Raw genomic sequence first — 21,032 nt, 5'->3', positions numbered from 1 at the left:
TAGGTATTTAAATTTAACTGAAAAGTGATCCCTGTTAAATATAAGAGTGGGGATAAGAGAGGTAGGAGATGTACAATTTGGGACATGCTCAATCGGACTTGCGCCAAATGGTAGAGTTAGAAACGTGCCAGGGGATTCCAATTCAATCCCATCAAGGTGGCATGTACCAATGCCATCTCACTAGTTGAAGTGATCAATTGCTGTTCACAATTGATCATAATGATAGGACTAAGAGTCAAAGGGATCACATAAACAAGACTAGTGTTTGCTAATACTAACTGATAGAATCAAAAAGGGAGAGAATGATCCAACATGGGAAGCGGGATACACAGCAGACTCATAGAATGGCAGATGTCCTAAATAGCACTCTGACCTCAGAATCAGCCCTTAAGGCATTTGGATCTGGCTGAAAAGCCTATGAGAGTATTTTAGGCATGGAAAGCCAAAACACTCTGGCAAACAACAACAACAACAACAACAACAACAACAAACCTAAATGAAGATCTCTGTGAGTGAGATCCCAGTGGAAAGAACGGGGCCATCAAAGAAGGAGGTACCTTTCTCTGAAGGGAGGAGAGAACTTCCACTTTGACTACTACCTTGTCTAAATAAGATCAGAGTCGGCGAACTCAAAAGGCCTCCATAGCCTTGGCAACTCATGGCAAGAGCCTAGGGTGATTACTGATGCCATAAACAAGAGTGTCAATTTGTTAAGTCAACAACAGGAGTCACTGTGCACTTACTCCTCATGTAGGATCTCTGTCCTTAATGTGCTGTACATTGTGATTTAATGCTATAACTAGTACTGAAACACTTTGTGTTTCTATGTGGGTGCAAACTGTTGAAATCTTTACTTAATATATACTAAATTTTTTTTACTTAATGTATGCTAAACTGATCTTCTGTATATAAAGAGAATTGAAAATGAATTTTGATGTGAATGGAAGGGGAGAGGGAGTGGGCAAGGGGAGGGTTGCGGGTGGGACGGACGTTATGGGGGGGAAGCCATTGTAATCCATAAGCTGTACTTTGGAAATTTATATTCATTAAATAAAAGTTTGAAAGGAAAAAATATATATATACTAAATTGATCTTCTGTATATAAAGAGAATTGAAAATGAATCTTGATGTGAATGGAATGGGAGAGGGAGCAGGAGATGAGAGGGTTGTGGGTAGGAGGGAAGTTATGGTGGGGGGAAAAGCCACTGTAATTCATAAGCTGTACTTTGGAAATTTATATTTATTAAATAAAGTTAAAAAAAGAAATAACTCATTTTTTCTACTGCTTTGACTTAAGTACCAGGGAATCAGAATCCTGTCCCTTCTCTGCGTAACTCCCTTTTTCAAACCTAAAATACGATGGTTTTTCAACCTTGTATGTAATGTTAGCTTTCTGTATTCCACATCTGCTACATCTGCAGAATCAACTGACTGTGGATCAAAAAGCTAAAGGAAAATTGCATTTGTACTGAACATGCGTGAACTTTAATCTCTCGTCAATGTTCCCTAAACAATCAGTATAACAGATATTTATATGGCATTTACATGGCTTTAGGTATTATAGGTAATCTAGAGATAATTTAAAGTATCCAGGAAGATTTGCACAGGTTATATGCAAATACTACAGCCTTTCAGTTAAGGTATTTATGCATCATTAGATTTTGATATCCACGAGCGGTCCTGGGTCAATACCACATGGATACTCAAAAAAGACAATATTTCAGAAAACAATGATAATTGATTGTACAAACATCTCGTTCTAGAGGAACACATATGGCACTTATTGTGCTAATATAAGTCTCTTCTATACCTGTTTTGCTGATAATTTTTAGTATGAGTGGAGGTTCATTTTGTAAGATGCCTTTTCTGCATCTATCAAGATGATTATTATTTTTCATTTTGTTAGTGCAGTATTTCACATTTATTGATTTGTAATTCAGTTAAATTTGTCCAGGGATAAGTATTTATTTAATAGTCTGATGTGTAATCCTTTCAATGTGCTGCTGACCTCAGTTTAGTACTAGGTTACTGAAAAGTCTTTCACTTATATTCATCAAGGAAATTCACTTACAATTTTCTTTGCTTGTGGTGCCATTGTCTGACGTTGGCGTAAAGGTGATGTTGCCTTCATAAAATGGGTTTGGAAGTGTTGCCTTTACTCTGTTGAAAGAGTTGAAGGAAGATTGGTATACTTTAGTAGAATCTACCCCTGAAGCATCTTGTTCTAGACTTTTCTTTGTTGGGAATTTTTGATTATTGATCAGTCTCCTTATTTGTTATTTTTCTATTCAGGTTGTATTTCATCTTGAGTAAGCTTTAGTAGTTTATATGTTGCTAGGAATTTATACATTTCTTTTAGGCTCTCCAATTTGTTGGTGTGGCTTTGCTTATAAGAATGAGTTATGATTCTTTCTGTTTCTAAACCACCTGTTGTAATGCCTCATCTTTCATTTCTGATTTATTTATTTGAGTGTTCTATTTTTTCAGTCTGGTTGAGTGGCTTTTTAAAGAACTTTTCATGAAACCAAGTCTTGGTTTTGTTGCTTTTTCCATTCTCTACTTGATTTATTTCTGCTCAATTCTTTATTCTCTCACTTCTTCTGCTAACTCTAGGCTTAGTTGCTCTTTTACTAGATTTTGAGGTTTTAAAATTTGAGCTCTTTTTTATTTTAATAATTTTATTAATATAATGAGAACAGATTTCATGGATATCAGGGATACAGTTCTAAGAAGATAATCACACTCTCTCTCTACTTCCCACCTTCTCTGAATCCCCCCTCCTTCATTCTTTTCTTTATTTTCCTTTTTGCATCCTTGTTACTGATTTTGCTTCCTTCCTTATATTTGGTAAGTTGTATTTAGACTTTAATTTGCCTTGAGATATTTTAAAAGTTCCCTTTTAGTTTCTCTCTTTTTTTTGGACCCAATAGTTACTAAAGACCATGTTTAAAATTTCCACACTGTTTACTTCCTGTTATTTAATTCTAGTTTCATTCCATTGTGGTTGGAAAGAAACTTTGAATTATTTTCATTCTCTTTATCTTGCTAAGATTTGCTTTGTGGCCCAACTTGTGATCAGGATAGTGAGCGTTCCAGGCTCGCCTGAGAAGAGTCTGCATTCTTCGACTGCTGGGTGGGAGATTCTGTGTATGTCTGTTCAGTCCATTTGATCTATGGTGCGTTCAAGTCAGATATTTATTCATTTTCCATCCAATATATCTTAATATAATAAAGATAATATGTGAAAATCCCACAATTAACATAATCAATATTGGGGAAAAACAGAATTTTTTTCTTTTAAGATCTGAAACAAGGAAAGTATACCCATCCTTGAAACTTCTATCCAACATATTACTCGCAGACCTACCCAGAACAATTAGGCAAGAAAAAGAAATGAGCATCCAAGTCGAAGAGGCAGAAATAAAGCAGTTTCTGTGTGTGGATGACATGATCATCTATGTAGAAAAATCCAAAGGCAATTTGGAAAATATTAGAAGCAGTAATGAAATTCAGTGAAGTTGCAGAACAAAAATTTGACATACAAAAATCACTTGTTGGGGCCAATGCTGTGACGTAGTGGTTAAAGCCACTGCCTGCAGTGCTGGCATCCCATATGGGTGCTGGTTTAAGTCCTGGCTGCTCCACTTTCAATTCAGCTCTCTGATATGGTCTGGGAAAGCAGTGGAAGGTGGCCCAGGTCCTTGGGCCCCTGCACCCACATGGGAGACCCAGAAGAAGCTCCTAGCTTCTGGGTTTGGATTGGCCCAGTTCCGGCTGTTGTGGCCATTTGGGGAGTGAACTAGCAGATTAAAGACCTCTCTCTTTCTCTTTCTCTCTCTGTCTCCCTCTCTCTCTCTCTCTCACTCTCTTCCCCCCACCTTTCAAATAAAATAAATAAATCTTTAAAAAAAACCAAAAATAACTTGTTTTTCTACATACCAATCATGAACAATTAAAACATGAAATAAGAAAACAGTCTCATTCGTAATTGCATCAAAAATATACTTAAGAATAGATAAAACAAAGGAGACAAAAAGACCTGTACAATAAAACATTGATAAAGAAAATTAAAGAATAGAGATGAATGGAAAAAGTTTTATAGATTTGGACTGGAAGAATTAATATTGTGACATGCCTATACTAAAATGATCCATAGATTCAGTGCCATCCTTATCAAGATTCCAATGGTATTGGTACAGAAATAGAAAGATCGAAAAAATTCATAGAGAGCTGCAAAAGAGCCTGACTAGCCAAAGGAATCTTGAACAACAAGAGCAAAGCTAGAGGCCTGTCACTTGCTGATTTTAGAATATACGCAAAGCCATCGTAATCATTTATCTGATAGTGGCATGAAAGCAAGCATATGAGCCAGTGTAACAGACCAGAGATCACAGAAATAAATCCAGACATTTATGCACAACTTATCTTGGCTAATGGTGTCAGAAAACACAATGGGGACAAAATTGTTGTCAGTAAACAGTGTGGAAAATAGTATGGAAATTTCTTAAAAAAATAGAAATAGAACTGTCATATGATCCAGCAACACCACTCCTGTGTATATACCCAAAAGACATGAACTGATTGTATCAAAGAGATGCCTGCTCTGTCATGTTTATAGCAGCACTCTTCACAATAGCCAAGATATGGAATCAACCCAGGGATCCATCATCAGATGAATGGATAGAGAAAATGTGACTTGGGGTTCCCCAAACACACACAGAATGGAATACTATCCAGCTATTAAATTAAGGAAATCCCGCCATTTGTGGGAAAATGGACGAATGGATGGAGCTGGACAGCATCATGTCAAGTGAACCAGGCCAGACACAGAAGGACAAATACTACATATTCTCCTTTTTATGTGGGAACTAAAATAATTTACTTTTAAAAAGCACCCACATTCTGAACACAGAATGTTGATTACTAGAAGTTAAGAGGGGTGGGACAGATAAAAGGAGTTTGGATAAATGTAATAGGATGTGGTTCATTAATTGTGACAGATATATTCATATGAGATATTAATGGGGAGATGGGTTGCAGGATATATGGGACCTCTTTGCGTTGCTATGTCACAATTTTTGTTTTGTAGGGTGAAAATCATTCTGAAATAAAATTAAAAAAAAAAAAACTCTCACGGGAGTAAAAATGGTATTTTGAGAAAATTATCGATGTTCCTTAACCTCAAACCATAAAACTACTAGAAGAAAATGGAAAAAAGCCTCCTTCCCATTGGTCTGGGCGATGTCTCTGAAAATCAAAGGGAGCAACCGACATAATGCAAAGGCAGCCTAGAGAGTGGGGAAGAAATACTTGTAAACAACACGTCTGTTAAGGAATAAACATCCAGAACACATATTGGACCCATAGCAGGAGAGATACAGAACCCTATGAAAAAGTAGATAAAGGACCTGCATGCACATTTCTTGAAGGAAGACATACAAATGGCCAACAGGCGGATGAAAAGGTGCTTAACAACACTGTTCTGGGAAATGACAATCAGAATCACAATGAGACCTCAAACACCTGTTAGAATTTTTTTTAAAAAAGAGAGAGATAACAAGTATTGAAAAGGGTGTGGAGCAAAGGGAACCCTTGTATACTCCTTTTGGGGATGTAAATGGGTATATCCATTGTGGAAGACCACATGGAAGTGCCTCAAACATTTAAAAATAAAAGTACCATATGATCCAGGAATCCCACTTTTGGCCATATATCTAAAGGAAATGAAATCAGCGTGTTGAAGATATATCTACACTCTTGTGGTCCTTGTAGCACAATTCACAAGAGCCAACATTTCTAATCAACCTAAATACCTAACAAAGAATGAATGGCTGAAGAGAAGAAATGATGTTTATCCGTGATAGAGTATTATTCTATTTAGCTTTGGGAAGGAAGAAATCCCTGCCATTGCAACCATGTGGATGAACCTGGAGGACACTATGCTGGTGAAATAAGCCAGACACAGAAAGACAAATTGTGTGTCATCTCACTTTATGCGAATACAGAAGAGTTGAACTCACAGAAGCAGGGAGTGGGAAGGCAGTTTCCAGGGCCTGAGAGGAGGAGGAGATGGGATAATGTTCTTCAAAAGGTCCAAAGTTCCAGGCACAGGTGATTAGGTGCTGGAGCCCTGAGGTGCCGTGATGTGCCCACGGTCAGCAACATGAGGGATCTTCATGACATCGTGCAAAACAAATACTATGAAAACTGCCAAGGCCTTAAATTTTTCCCACTGTTGGTGGTAGTGTAAATTTTTTTTTTGACAGGCAGAGTGGATAGTGAGAGAGAGAGAGAGACAGAGACAGAGAGAAAGGTCTTCCTTTTTGCCATTGGTTCACCCTCCAATGGCCGCCATGGCTGGCGCGCTGCGGCTGGTGCACCGCGCTGATCCGAAGGCAGGAGCCAGGTGCTTCTCCTGGTCTCCCATGGGGTGCAGGGCCCAACCACTTGGGCCATCCTTCACTGCACTCCCAGGCCACAGCAGAGAGCTGGCCTGAAAGAGGGGCAACCGGGACAGAATCCGGCGCCCCGACTGGGATAGAACCCAGTGTGCCGGTGCCGCTAGGTGGAGGATTAGCCTATTAGCCACGGCGCCGGCCCGGTAATGTAAATTAACACAGCCATTATGGGAAGCAGTACGGCTATTTCATAAAAAACTAAAAATAGATTTGCCGTATGATCCAGGTATTCCTCTTCCGGGAAGATAGCCGAAGGAAATGAAGTCGGCATCTAAAAGTGGCACCTGTGCTCTCATGTTTATTGCAGCCCAATTCACCATAGCAAAGGAATGGACTCAACCTAGATCTCCACCAGCTGATGACTGGTTAAGAAAAGGTGGTTTTTATAGATGATGGAACATTACTCAACCACAAAAAAGAATGAAGTCTTGACATTCGCAACAAAATGGATGGGGCTGGAAATCATTAGGCTAAGTGAAGTAAGCCAGACACAGAAAGACAAACATCATCTTTGCTTCTATATGTGGATGTTAATATATAGAATGAATAAAAAAGTAAATAAATATTTAGTAAAAATATGTCAACTTTTTTTTATCCAGAGAAACAATAATTTAAAAATTAAGACAAAATAAAGGCATTCCCAGCTAGTCAAACACTGAGAGAATTAATAATTGCTGACTTACACATAAAAATTCTAAAGAAACACTCCTTCAAGCTAATGAACAGTCAGCAACTTAGATCCTTAGGGAAGAATAGAGTACAATGAGTGATCATTTCTGGGTAAATATAAAATATTGCATCCCTATTTCTTTCAATTATTTTATTAAAATAATATTCAAAATAAAAAGCAAAAAATATAAATTCACACTGAAATCAACTTAACTTTTAATTTTTATCTACACACATTTTGAAGCACTCTTGTGCTACACTGTATGCTTGAAATTTGCTGAGATGGTAGTTCTTACATGTTCTTTCCATAGAAAAAGGAATAAATAATTAAGTTAGATGATGACTATGTTAGATTAATTATAGTGATTATTTTTTAAAAAGATTTAGTTATTTATTTTAAAGGCAGAGTTAGACAAAAAGATATGCAGAGAGAAAAAAAAATCTACCATCTGCTGGTTTACTCCCCAAATGGCTGCAATGGCTGGGGCTGGGCCAGGCCGAAGCCAGGAGCCAGGAGCTTCAATCAGGTCTCCCACGTGGGTGCAGGGGCCCAAGCACTTGGGTCATCAACCACTGGTTTCCCAGGCACATTAGCAGGGAGCTAGATGGAAAGTGGTGCAGCTTGGACTTGAACTGGTGCCCATTTGGGGTGCCTGTGCTACACTCAGTAGCTTAACCCAATATTCCACAATACCAGCTCCCAAAGTGATTATTTTACAATGATTATGTATTTGAAAATATCAAGTTGTATATCTTAACTATATAAAGTTTTTATTTATCATTATGCTAAGTAGAGCTCTAGAAATACCACACTGACTTTTGTAAGGTGAAGTTTGAGAGGGGATTTCCTTCACTTCAGAGTGTGGCTGGTACTTGGATCTTCAGGCGCCTCTTCCAGGCTGGTAGCAACTTGCCGTGGCTTGACTTGACTCTTCTAATTGAACCAACCACTGTGATCATTCCTTTCTGCCTTGCTTTTTTCTCATCATATAGCACTGTTGGTTACCAAGGTCGTGTTTCCGAGAACCTGCAGGGAATGAGAATGTATTGAAATTTCAGATTAAGTTACAGGCAGGTGAGTAGCCTAATACATCTCTTCCATTCTGAAAGCGACCATTCTCAGATTCCACTCTGTAGCTTTTTAACAAGAAAATTAATTTTCCTATTGTATTGGCTTCTGCTGTACTTGAAAAAGGTGTTTGATACTGGCAGGTTTGGGGAAAGCTCACAAAGGTAAATATGTTGAGTCTTGTGATTGGTTCAGAGGCAAATTAGATGCTGAGAAAGGCAGATGGCGAAAGCATTTGCCCTCTTGTTGGTTAGATTGGATGCACACTAATAGAAACAGGAAGTTCAGAAGAAGTGCATCTAGCTCCAGAATAATCTCAAGGCTGCTCATCTTTCTTTCCTACTAAGATGCGTTCTCATTTTCCTAGGTGACCAGCATCGTTTAGACTGTTCTCCACTTGATTTGAAGTGCTGCCTTAGCAGGCTGAGTATCAATGGACACAGTGTGATGATTTGGAGAACAAGCTCTTTCAGAAAGGATACATTCATATTCTGCCAGCGGACATGCATCTATATTACAAACAACTGCATTTTCTTAGAACAGCAAATTTTTCATCAGTTCAGATTGTCAGTGTTTCAACTGTTTTTACTCAGTATCCCAGTTTATATATTCTTGTAATACAACTGCAATGGACAGAAAATAGACAAAGTTGTGGTAGTCTCTCAGTAACTAGCAGTAAATCTATAGATAATAATGTTTTCCACTACCTGGTGCAGATCACCTTTGCCCTTAGGCAGCATCTCAGCTGATTAAATTTCTTTATCTGGGGGGGAGAGGTGGACTCTTTATTGCTAACGCACTTCAGTCATTAATGGCTTTAACACCAGTCTAATAGCAGTCTTGACTGCATTACTGTGGTACTTTATTAGCATCTACCACTGAACTTGAAGAAATTTGGTGTGTCCCACACAATCTGCTGGATTCCAAAGCATAGTTCCTTCTGTCCCAGTGGTTTTTTTTTAATCTCCCTTTGACATTTAGTAATCAATCCCTTTTTATTCATTTGTTGATTCAGTGCCACTAAGAACCAACCGCATTGGCTGGGGGCACTCTCACTTCTATGTCACCTGGACAAGTACTGCTGACTTATCTGAAGATTTTTCTCCCTTGAGAAGACTTTTAGACTGACAGAGCTTGAAGTTGCTGGAAAGGGGAGTGACAGTATAATGAATGGATTATTGGGTATGATGGTGGGAGGAACCTTTTTTCTCTCTGGTCTTGACACTAGGTATTTTGACAATGGAATTAAAATGCTCCACACTAAGGACCTTGATTCAAGGAAAAGACTTCATCCTGTAGGGGTAGTGTTGCAACCTTCATCTCACCACCATGACAGCTCTGTACCTGAGCCAACTCAACAAGCACCAGAACTGCTCTGTTAAGAGGCTGATTGACATGCACAGAATGGGACAATTTATCCACTTGATTATTAAAGATTTCCTTTCCTTTTTTTTTTTTTGACAGGCAGAGTTAGACAGTGAGAGAGAGACACACACAGAGAGAAAGGTCTTCCTTCCGTTGGTTCACCCCCCAAATGGCAGATATGGCCAGTGTGCTGCAACCAGCAAGCCGTGCCAATCTGAAGCCAGGAGGCAGGCGCTTCCTCCTGGTCTCCCACGCGGGTGCAGGGCCCAAGCACTTGGGCCATCCTCCACTGTCTTCCCGGGCCACAGCAGAGAGTTGAACTGGAAGAGGAGCAACTGGGACAGAATCTGGCACCCCAACCGGGACTAGAACCCAGGGTACCAGCGCTGCAGGCTGAGGATTAGCCTAGTGAGGCACGGCGCCGGCCATAAAGATTCCCTTTCCAACAGACAATCTCGGATGGCCATGCAAATAATTCATGAAATGATGGGATTTTGTGCTCATTCTGAGAAGTGCAGTCACATGTTTGCAGATTGCTTAGTACTAATCTTCCATTTTGGATCCTTCTAACATTCTGACTTGCTAACCAGCCTATAAATTGACGTTTATGAGCCAGTGTAGCTACATTTGGTCACTTGAAGTCTCATTATTAGTCATTCAATCTACCAGAGTTCAGGATCAGAAGCTGATCCTCCAAAGGACAATAGATATTAGCAGAAGAGAGTTTTCATTTTCTCCAAATCTCTAGAGATTTGTACAATGGTCCCTGAGAAAGAATAATTCAGTTGGAGAATCTGGTTTTGAAGTTCAATATGAAATTATATAATCAAGAGGGTGTGCTGTGGCTGCAAAGATGCGCAAGAGGATTAGTGGAACAAAATAGAAAGTCTAGAAGTAGATCCAAACTTCCTGAACTTTGCACCATTGTCAAAGGTCAGTTGTCAATACAGGAACCTTCTGACAATATAATAGTATTTTATTACAGCTCCATATATCTTGATATTGAATAACGTTAGTTTTCCAACTGTATTTAAAAGTGGCTTGGATATACTATATCCTGAAATTTTCATATAATTTTATATGCATTAAGGCAGTGTCTTCAAAAAATGCTTGGATTTTTGATTAAGTCTAATCTGTAGATAAATTTTGGAAATAGGTGAGTTTTTCAATATCTGAGCTTGAATATATCTCTCCACTGATGTGTCTTTAATCTCCCTGAAGAATATTTTGCAGTTTTCACTGTACAAAATTCTTACAATCATTTTGTTGGATTTACTTCTAATATAAAGTAATTATAGTTTATGGTATCTGAAATAAAATTCGTTTTGTTTATTGACCTTTGTTCCTGAGTGTTATTGAATTCGTTTATTGGTTTTGTGTGTTATTGTTGTCAGTTACATGGGGGTGTTCTGTGCATACCATCAGATCATCAGTGAATAGAATTAATTTTACTTTTTTCTTTCTACTCCTTGTGTCTTTTCTCCTGCATTCTTGACCTGGAAAGGACAAACACACTATTAAATAGAAATAATAGCAGACATCCTTGTTTTTGTAGTTATCTTTCTTTTTTTTTTCTTTGACAGGCAGAGTAGACAGTGAGAGAGAGAGAGACAGAGAGAAAGGTCTTCTTTTTTCCGTTGGTTCACCCCCCAATGGCAGCTGTGGCCAGTGCATCACGCTGATCCGAAGCCAGGAACCAGGTGCTTCTCCTGGTCTCCCATACGGGTGGAGGGCCCAAGCACTTGGGCCATCCTCCACTGCCCTCCTGGGCCACAGCAGAGAGCTGAACTGGAAGAGGAGCAACCGGGACAGAATCCGGCGCCCCAACCAGGACTAGAACCCGGTGTGCTGGTGCCGCAGGTGGAGGATTAGCCTAGTGAGCCGGGCCACCGGCCTTGGTAGTTATCTTAAGGGAAAAGTGATTAATATTTATAAACAAGGGATTTTTTTTAGACATCCTTTATCATATTGAGACAGTATTCTTTTTTTTTTTTTAAAGATTTATTTATTTTACTTGAAAGTCACAATTACACAGAAAGAGGAGAGGGAGAGAGAAAGAAAGAGAGAGAGAGAGAGAGAGAGAGAGAGAGAGATCGATCTTCCATCCCCTGGTTCACTCCCCGGTTGGCGGCAATGACCGGAGCTGTGCCGATCCGGAGCCAGGAGCCAGGAACCTCTTCCGGATCTCCCACCCGGGTGCAGGGGCCCAAGGACTTGGGCCATCTTCTACTGCTTTCCCAGGCCATAGCAGAGAGCTGGATTGGAAGTGGAGCAGCCAGGTCTTGAATTGGCGCCCATATGGGATGCCGGCACTGCATGCAGTGGCTTTACCTGCTATGCTGCTGCGCCGGCCCAACAATATTCTTCTATTCACAGATTCTGACTGCTGAGATCCCTTGTCACAAGCTGATGCCTATTGATCAACTTCCCTCTTATTCTGCACTTCCATCCTTGTTAGCTGAGTGTTGCTTCCACAGTGCTGCCATTCACTCACAACATCTTAAAATAGCCCTTTAAATTTTTTGATCAATGGGAAATTCTGGGATAAATCATTTCAATTTAAACTATTTGTCTGTATTTTAGATTAAAATGATGTGTATATTAAATCCTTTGTGGCCATAGGGCATATTTTCTAGAGTTTTGATTCTGCAATTTATTGTGATTTGTTTTATGGTCTGGTGTTTGGATTATCAGTGAATGCTACAGATATTCTTGAAAATACTGTGCATTTTCATTTGCTGAATGAAATCTTCTATAAATACTTACACTTACATTTTAATAGAATGTTTAATAGTTGGAGAGACTATTTTTGACACTTTTAATTATATATATTTATGGGGTATATGTATACATTGTTTTGATACCTGTGTACATTGTATAGTGCTCAAATCAGGGCAGTTAACATATGCATCATCTCTTACATGTATCATTTCTTCTTGGAAGAATGTAAAAAAACTTGTAGTTATTTTGAAAGTACAATACCTTGTTGTTTACAGTAGTTATTCTACTGTGCAAAATAAAACTAGAATTTCTACTTTCATGTACTTGTAACTTTTTACCCACTGACCAATTTCTTCCCATCCTCCCCTCCCCTAAACCCTCCTCACTCTCTGATTACCCTGTTCTAGCTTCTACTTCAATGAGATTAGCTTTTTTAGATTCCACATATGAGTGAGGTCATGTGGTATTTATGTTTCCATGTGTGAATTTTTTCATTTAACAATATCCTCCAGATTAGTCCATATTGTTTCAAATGACAGGATTTCATTCTTTCTTGTGACTGAGTAACATTCAATTTTGTAGATTTACCACATCTTCATCCATCCATTCATTCATTCATTGTTGGGCATTTGGATTGATTTTGAGTCCTCATTTTTGTGATTTGTGATGTAATAAATATGGTAGTGCAGATAGCTCTTGGACATAATGATTTCATTTCCTTTGGCTGTACACCCAGTAGGGAGGTAGGTTTGCTGGTAGCTCTATTTTTAATTTGTCAGGGAATAACCATACTGTTTTCCACAATGACTTAGCTAACTTGCATTTCTGTGAACAGTGTGTTAAGTGTTTCCCCTTTCCACATCTTGGCCAAGGTGTCTTTTGTCTTTTCTATAATAATAATTTTGAGCAGAGTGATGGCATCTCATTGTAGGTTTGTTTTGCATTTCTCTGATGATTAGTGATTCTGTGTGGTTTGTCATGCACTCATTGGCCATTTGTATACATTCTTTTGAGAAATATATATTGTTGAAGCACAGAAAGAGAGAGAAGGAAAGACAGAGAGACAGACAGAGATCTCTTATCTGCTGGTTCACTCCTCAGATGTCCACAATGGCCAACTCTAGGCTAGGCCATTGCCAAGTTCTGCCCACTCAATCCAGGTTCCCACATGGGTGTCAGGGATCTGGTTAATTGAACCATCACCTGCTGCTTCCCAGGGTGTGTGTTAGCAGGAAACTTGAATTGGGAACAGAACTTGCTCAAGCCCAGGCACTCTGATATGGGATACATCTTCCCAAGCACTCCCTTAACCATTATACTGGACATCCCCTCTTGCACACTTTCAAATTGAGTTATTTGTTTTGTTGCTGTTGACTTGTTTAAATTTCTGATATTTTCACATATTAATAGTTTGCAAATATTTTCTCCTATGCTATGGGTTGTGTCTTCACTTTGTTGATTGTTTCCTTTGCTGAGCAAAAATTTTTGCTTGATGTAATCCTATTTGGGCTTTTGTGGTCTCATTTTAAAAATCCTTGTCCAGCCCAATATCAAGAAGCATTTCCCTGTTCTCCTCTAGTAGTCTCATAGTTTTGAGTTTTATGTTTAAGCCTGTAGTCTTCTTGTAATTGATGTTTTTATATGGTAAGAGGTAGGGAACTAGTCTAACTCTTCTGCAAATGTATATATCTAATTTCTCAAGAACGATTTCCAGAAGCATTGTCACTTCCCCAATATGTGTTCTTGGCACTTCTGTCAAAAATAAATGACTGTAAATGTGTGGATTTGTTTCTGAACTTTCTTTTACATTCCAGTGGTTTATGTCTGTTTTTATGCCAACACCATACTCTTGTGATTGCTATAACTTTGTAGTATAGTTTGAATCAATGTCTTGTGATGCTTATAGTTTTTATAGACAATTTACATGACTCAAATCATAAAATAACTAAGCATTACTTCATGATTCCTTTATTTCTTTTCTTTTTTTTTTTTTGACAGGCAGAGTTAGACAGTGAGAGAGAGAGAGAGAGTCAGAGAGAAAGGTCTTCCTTTCCGTTGGTTCACCCCCAAAATGGCTGCTACAGCTGGCGCGCTGTGCCGATACGAAACCAGGAGCCAGGTGCTTCCTCCTGGTCTCCCATGCAGGTGCAGGGCCCAAGCACTTGGGCCATCCTCCACTGCACTCCCGGGCCACAGCAGAGAGCTGAACTGGAAGAGGGGCAACCGGGACAGAATCCGGCGCCTCAACTGGGACTAGAACCCGGGGTGCCAGAACAGGCGGAGGATTAGCCAAGTGAGCTGTGGCGCTGGCCATGATTTATTTTCAAGGAGAGGGAAGTCCAGTTGAGACAGGTGCTTTCTTGAGCATTATTATTGAATCTTGGTGTTAAAAACAAGCTTGAAAAAAAGAAAGCTGCACACTGGGTAAGGCTGCTGCCTTCAGATTTCTCTTATGAGGGGTTATATTATTCTCTCTTATGAAGGGTTATATGTATTAGAGTGGAAAAATAGCTGTTGCATGCAAGTTTTCATTGAGACTCTTATGGAAAGTTCTACTGATTGCTGAGAGATTGTAGCCATTTAATACTGGTTGCTGTGATAGCAGGAACCCAGCTGACTGGTGCACAGATTTGCCAGGCACTCACAAGATGCCATCATAATTTCTAGAAGAGTCCTCCATTTTCTGGGGTCACCTCAGTGAGAAAATTTCAGGTGCTTTTCAGTGGACCACCCTTTTCTTCTCTAATTTCCCTGGCCATATGCTTTGTATAGAATGCTATCCTTTGTTCTTGATCTCAGGTACTTTTTTATGGCATTTTTTTGTTTTATTTTTGTTATTTTTTCACTTCTTTCTTTGCTGAGTAGTTAGTTTTAGCAGTTAACAAAAGTAACATGTATTGTGAGGTTTATTACCTCAAAAAGTAAACTCCTGATACAGATTCCAAGATGGCAGAATAGGGAAAAGACATACTGCTTTAGGCTAGGGGAAAAATAGTAAAAAAAAAAAAAAACCTGGAGGAAGTGCATTCTCCAGGAAGAGTGAGAGAGCAACAAGCAGTGGAAATTCTGCAGAGGGAAGAGGGATGCTTGGATCAGCAAGGACAGTGTGGATGCACAGCAACTATCATGGATACACCCTCACAGCTGAGAGCCAGAATTCAACATGTGAAATAAAAAATACAGTGGGAAGCCTTAAAAACAGACTTGGTGAGGGAGAAGACAAATCTTTGGAAATTTCTCAGACCAAAAAATAAAAGAAATTAGAAAAATTAAAAACATATGGGTCTTAGGAGTTCCTGAAGATGTGGGAAGAGATACTGGATTAGAAGGTCTACTCAGTGAAATAACTACAGAATACTTCCATAATTTAGAGAAAGAACTCCTAACAAACATAACCATAAAATATCTTCACCATGACACATTGTAGTCAAACTTTCAACGATAAAATATAAAAAGATTCTAAAATGTGCACAAGAGAATGCCAGATTACATTCAAAGGATCTCCCATTAGACTCATAGCTGATTTATCATCAGAAAACATATAGTCTAGGATATAGCCTAGGAATAGAGAAACATAGTCCAAGTTCTAAAAGAAAAACTGTCAAGTCAGAATACTATACCCTACAAAACTCACATTTATGCATGAAGGTGAAATAAAGACCTTCAATAACAAACAGAAATTGAAAGAATTTGTCACCCTTCATCCAGCCTTACAAATGATGCTTAAGGATGTCCTGCAAACCAGCGACACAGAAAGACAGTCATCATTATGAAAGAATGTGAAGGCAGAAAATTTCTCAGTAAAAGTACAAAAGAAATCCCAAGCAAACAATAGGAATATTTATGGGAAAATGGCAGAGCCAAGTCACTACTAATCAATAGTAACCTTGAGTGTAAATGGCCTAAAATTTCCAATTAAAAGATACAGACTAGCTGAATGGATTAAAAAACAAGACCCATGTATTTGCTGCCTATACACCTCACCAACAAAGATATATGAAGATTGAAAGTGAAAGGATGGAAAATAATATTCCATTCTAATGGAAAGCAAAAATGAGCAGATGTAGGCTTCCTAATATCAGACAAAATAGACTTTGACACAAAAACTATTAAAAGAGACAAAGAAGGGAACTATGTAATGATTCAAGGATCAATTCAACCGTAAGATATTATTAAAATAAATGTAAATGCACCCAACGCCAGGGTGCTGGGCTGTTTAAAACAAATGTTAACTGATATAAATGGAGACAAAGATTCCATTACAATACTACTGGGGACTTCAACACCACTCTTTAAGCAATGGACAGATCGGCTAGATAGGAAATCAACCAAAAAACACCAGACACTATGGACCAAATGGACCTAACTGATATCTACAGAATCTTTCATCCCACGGTTGCAGAATACACATTCTTTTCATCAGTGCGTGAAACTTTCCCTTGAGTAGACAATATGCTAGGCCATAAAGCAAGTCTCAGCAGATTAAAAAAATAATACCATGCATCTTTTCTGACCACAATAGAATGAAGCTGGAAATTAAGAACTCAAGAATCTCTAGAACATATGCAAACACTTGAAGACTGAACAACATGCTCGTGAATGAACAAGGGGTAATAGAAGAAATCAAAAGGTAAATTAAAAAAATTTCTGAAAATGAATGAAGACAACAATACAACTTATCAAAACCTAGGGGATACAGCAAAAGCAGTGTTAAGAGGGAAGTTTATAGCCATTGGTTATTATATCAAGAAACTGAAAAGGAATCAAATAAATAAGCTACCAATGAATCTTATAGGCCTAGAAAAAAGAACAACAAACCCAACACAAAATAAGTAGGAGAAAGAAATAATTAAACTTAGAGAAGATGTAAACCAAACTGAAACAAAAAAATACAAAAGATCAGTGAAACAAAGAGCTGGTTTGAAAAAATAAACAAAATTGATTTATCATTGGCCTGCAAAATGAGGGAGAAGAACCAAATAAATAAAATCATAGATGGAAAAGGAAATGTAACAATGGATATCACAGAAATAAAAAGAATCATCAGGGGGCCAGTACTGTGGTATAGTGGGTAAAGCCACCACCTGCAGTGCTGCCATCCCATATGGGTGCTTGTTCGAGTCCTGGATGCACCACTTCCAATCCAGCTCTCTGCTATGGCCTGGGAAAGCAGTAGAAGATGGCCCAAGTCCTTGGGCCCTTGCACCCATGTGGGAGACCCAGAAGAATCTCCTGGCTCTTGGCTTCAGATTGACACAGCTCTGGGCATTGGGGCAATCTGGGGAGTGAATCAGCAGATAGAAGATCTCTCTCTCTCTCTCTCTCTCTCTCTCTCTCTCTCTCTGCCTTTGCCTCTCTGTAACTCTGCCTTTCAAATAAATAAATAAATCTGTAAAAAATCATCTGGAATTACTACAAAGAGCTATGTGTTAATAAATTGGAAAATCTAAAAGAAATGGATAGATTACATACAATCTACTGAAATTGAATCATGAAGACATAGAAAACCTACACTGACCAATAACTAAGATGGAGATTGAATTAGTAATAAAGACCCTCCCAACAAATAAAAGCCCAGGACTGGATTGCTTCAATGCTGAGTTCTGGAAAACTTCTATCTCTCTCTCATTTTTAAATGTTTTATTTATTTATTTGACAGGTAGTGTTACAAACAGAGAGAGGGAGAGACAGAGAGAAAGGTCTTCCATCTGCTGGTTCACTCCCCAAATGGCCATGATGGCCGGAACTGGGTTAATCTGAAGCCTGGGGCCAGGAGCTTCTTCCAGGACTCTTATCAGGGTGCAGGAGCATTTGGACCATGTTCCATTGCCTTTCAGGCCACAGAAGAGAGCTGGATCAAAAGAGGAACAACTAGAACACGAACTGGCATCCACATGGGATCATGGCACTGCAGGCAGAGGCTTAGCTATGCCACAGTGCCAGCCTCATCTACCAGACTTTTAAAGAAGAGCTAATTCCAATTCTTCTCAAGCTATTCAAAAAAGTTGAAAAGGAGGGAATCCTCACAAACTCCTTCTATGAGTCCAGCATCACCTTAATTCCTAAGCCAGAAAAAGATACAACAGAAAAAGAGAACTATAGAGCAATATCCCTGATGAACATATGTGGCAAAATCCTCAACAAAATATTAGCTAATCAATTCCAGTATTACAGCAGAATGATCCTTCACCTGGACAGAGTGGGATTTATCCCTGGTATGCAGGGATGGTTCAACATTCACAAATCAATTAATGTGATACATCACATAAACAAATTGAAGAATAAAACCATGTGATCATTTCAATAGATACAGAGAAATCATTTGATAAAAGAAGGCATCCTTTATGATGAAAACCTTAAGCAAAATTGTGTATGAAGCCAATTTATGAAACTCACAGCTAGTGTATTGAATATGGAAAAGTTGGAAGCATTCCCACTGAGATCTGGTACCAGACAAGGATATTCAGTCTCACCATTGCTCTCCAATATAGTCCTGAAAGATTAGCCAGAGCCATTAGGAAAGAAAAAGAATTCAAAAGGATACAAATTGGAAAGGAGGACTCAAACTACCCCTATTTGTAGATGACATGATTCTAAATATAGGGGAACCAAAAGAATCTGATAAAAGACTACTGGAACTCATAAAAGAGTTTGGTAAAGTGGCAGGATATAAAATTAACACAAAAACATCTATAGCCTTCAGATACACAGGTAATGCCATGGCTGAGAAAGAGCGTGTAAAATCAATCCCATTCATAGTAGCTACAGAAAATATTAAATACCTTGGAATATATTTAACCAAGGAAGTGAACTCTTCAATGAAAATTATGAAACATTAAATAAAGAAATAGAAGACACAAAAAAATGGAAAATCTACCATGTTTGGGATTGGAATAATTAATATAATTAAAATGTCCATACTTCCCAAAGCAATTTACAATCTCAATCAAAATACCAAGGAAATTCTTCCCTGATCTAGAAAAAATGATGCTAAAATTCATATGGAAACACAAGAGACCCCAGATAGCTAAGCAAACTGGGTCTCCTGGCCATATCAGTCTGCACACAATGTCATGAGGGAATTGGAAGTGCTCCTCTCCATTTGGAGGTAAGGACAGTCCCTCTTCCACTGAGCATTTCTCTTACATTGGGAGCACAGATTAGTGGTTCTCCTGGTGGGGACACTTCTTTTTCAGGTGTGTTCTGGTTGCCCATACATGACACAATCTCTTATGGGCCCTTTAATCATAGCAGAATGCCCCCTGGGTATACTCTGAGGTCACCAGGTTCTGCTTACAGTGACTACCATCCTATCTGGATGGCTTCCACCCTGAAATACCCTTTCATTTTCAGCTCTGTCTCTATTATTAAACATCTGAAATGTTATTGCTATTGTGTGGTTCATGGGAGTCTGGGACCCCATGCCAGTTTCCTTGTATGCGTTATTTTATATTCTTGTGTTGTGAAGTGGGATACACAGTAGACTCTTAGAATGGAAGATGTCCTAAATAGCACTCTGGCCTCAGAATCAGCCCTTAAGGCATTCGGATATGGCTGAAGAGCCCATGAGAATATTGTAGGCATGGAACGCCAAGACACCCTGGAAAAAAAAAAGAAGACTTAAATGGAAGATCTCTGCGAGTGAGATCCCAGTGGAAAGAACGGGGCCATCAAAGAAGGAGGTACCTTTCTCTGAAGGGAGGAGAGAACTTCCACTTTGACTATGACCCTGTCGGAATAAGATCAAAGTCGGCGAACTCAAAAGGCTTCCATAGCCTTGGCAACTCATGACTAGAGCCTAGGGAGATTACTGACGCCATAAACAAAAGTGTCAAATTGTTAAGTCAACAACAGGAGTCACTGTGTACTTACTTCTCATGTGGGATCTGTCCTTAATGTGTTGTCCAATGTGAAGTAATGCTATAACTAGTACTGAAACAGTATTTTACACTTTGTGTTTCTGTGTGGGTGGAAACTGATGAAATCTTTCCTTAATATATACTGAATTGATCTTCTGTATATAAAGATAATTGAAAATGAATCTTGATGTGAATGGAATGGGAGAGGGAGCGGGAGATGGGAGGGGTGTAAGTGGGAGGGAAATTATGGGGGGGAAGCCATTGTAATCCATTAACTGTACTTTGAATATTTATATTTACTAAATAAAAAATAAACAAAAAAACACATAAGTTTCACCATGAAATTACACTGTGTTTTTCATGTATACCCTCCATTTTCTGAGGGGTAGAATAAATATTAGTATACTTGAATGAGACTTCATGAAGCATACTTTGCTTCACTGTTGAATATATGAAATCCAATATATATTCCTCAGTCTAGTGTGTTATTTAGATATCTTCGCAGGGTGTTTTTTATTTACCTGAGAATCCCTGGATAAAGAACCTGTACTCAGACTTACGCTTGCACTTTATTGGAAGGGGGATGCAATTATAAGCAGCAAAAATAAGGAGAAGGAGTGGAGATTAGCAAATGAAGCAAGAAAGGAGAGAGGCTCTTATCTGCTTGCTTCATCCTGTTTGATCTGACCAATCAAAGTGTAACACCCATTTACATGTGGGCTATTTTACTCAGACGCTCTGGTCAGCCACTGGGACATCTACATGCCATTTCTGTGTTGTGCTGTTTCATCTGGATGTGGAAGTGGTGGACAGAGCCAGGAGTTCCATGGTACTCAGGTCAGGCTGTGCCTCCTGCACCATAATAGTGGGATTATGGACGTTTTGCTGAAG

This window comes from Oryctolagus cuniculus, chromosome 7 (genome assembly GCF_051225735.1).
Source record: "Oryctolagus cuniculus isolate XC-2025 breed Fujian yellow rabbit chromosome 7, ASM5122573v1, whole genome shotgun sequence".
NCBI lineage: Eukaryota > Metazoa > Chordata > Mammalia > Lagomorpha > Leporidae > Oryctolagus > Oryctolagus cuniculus.
This window is presented reverse-complemented; position numbering follows the sequence as displayed.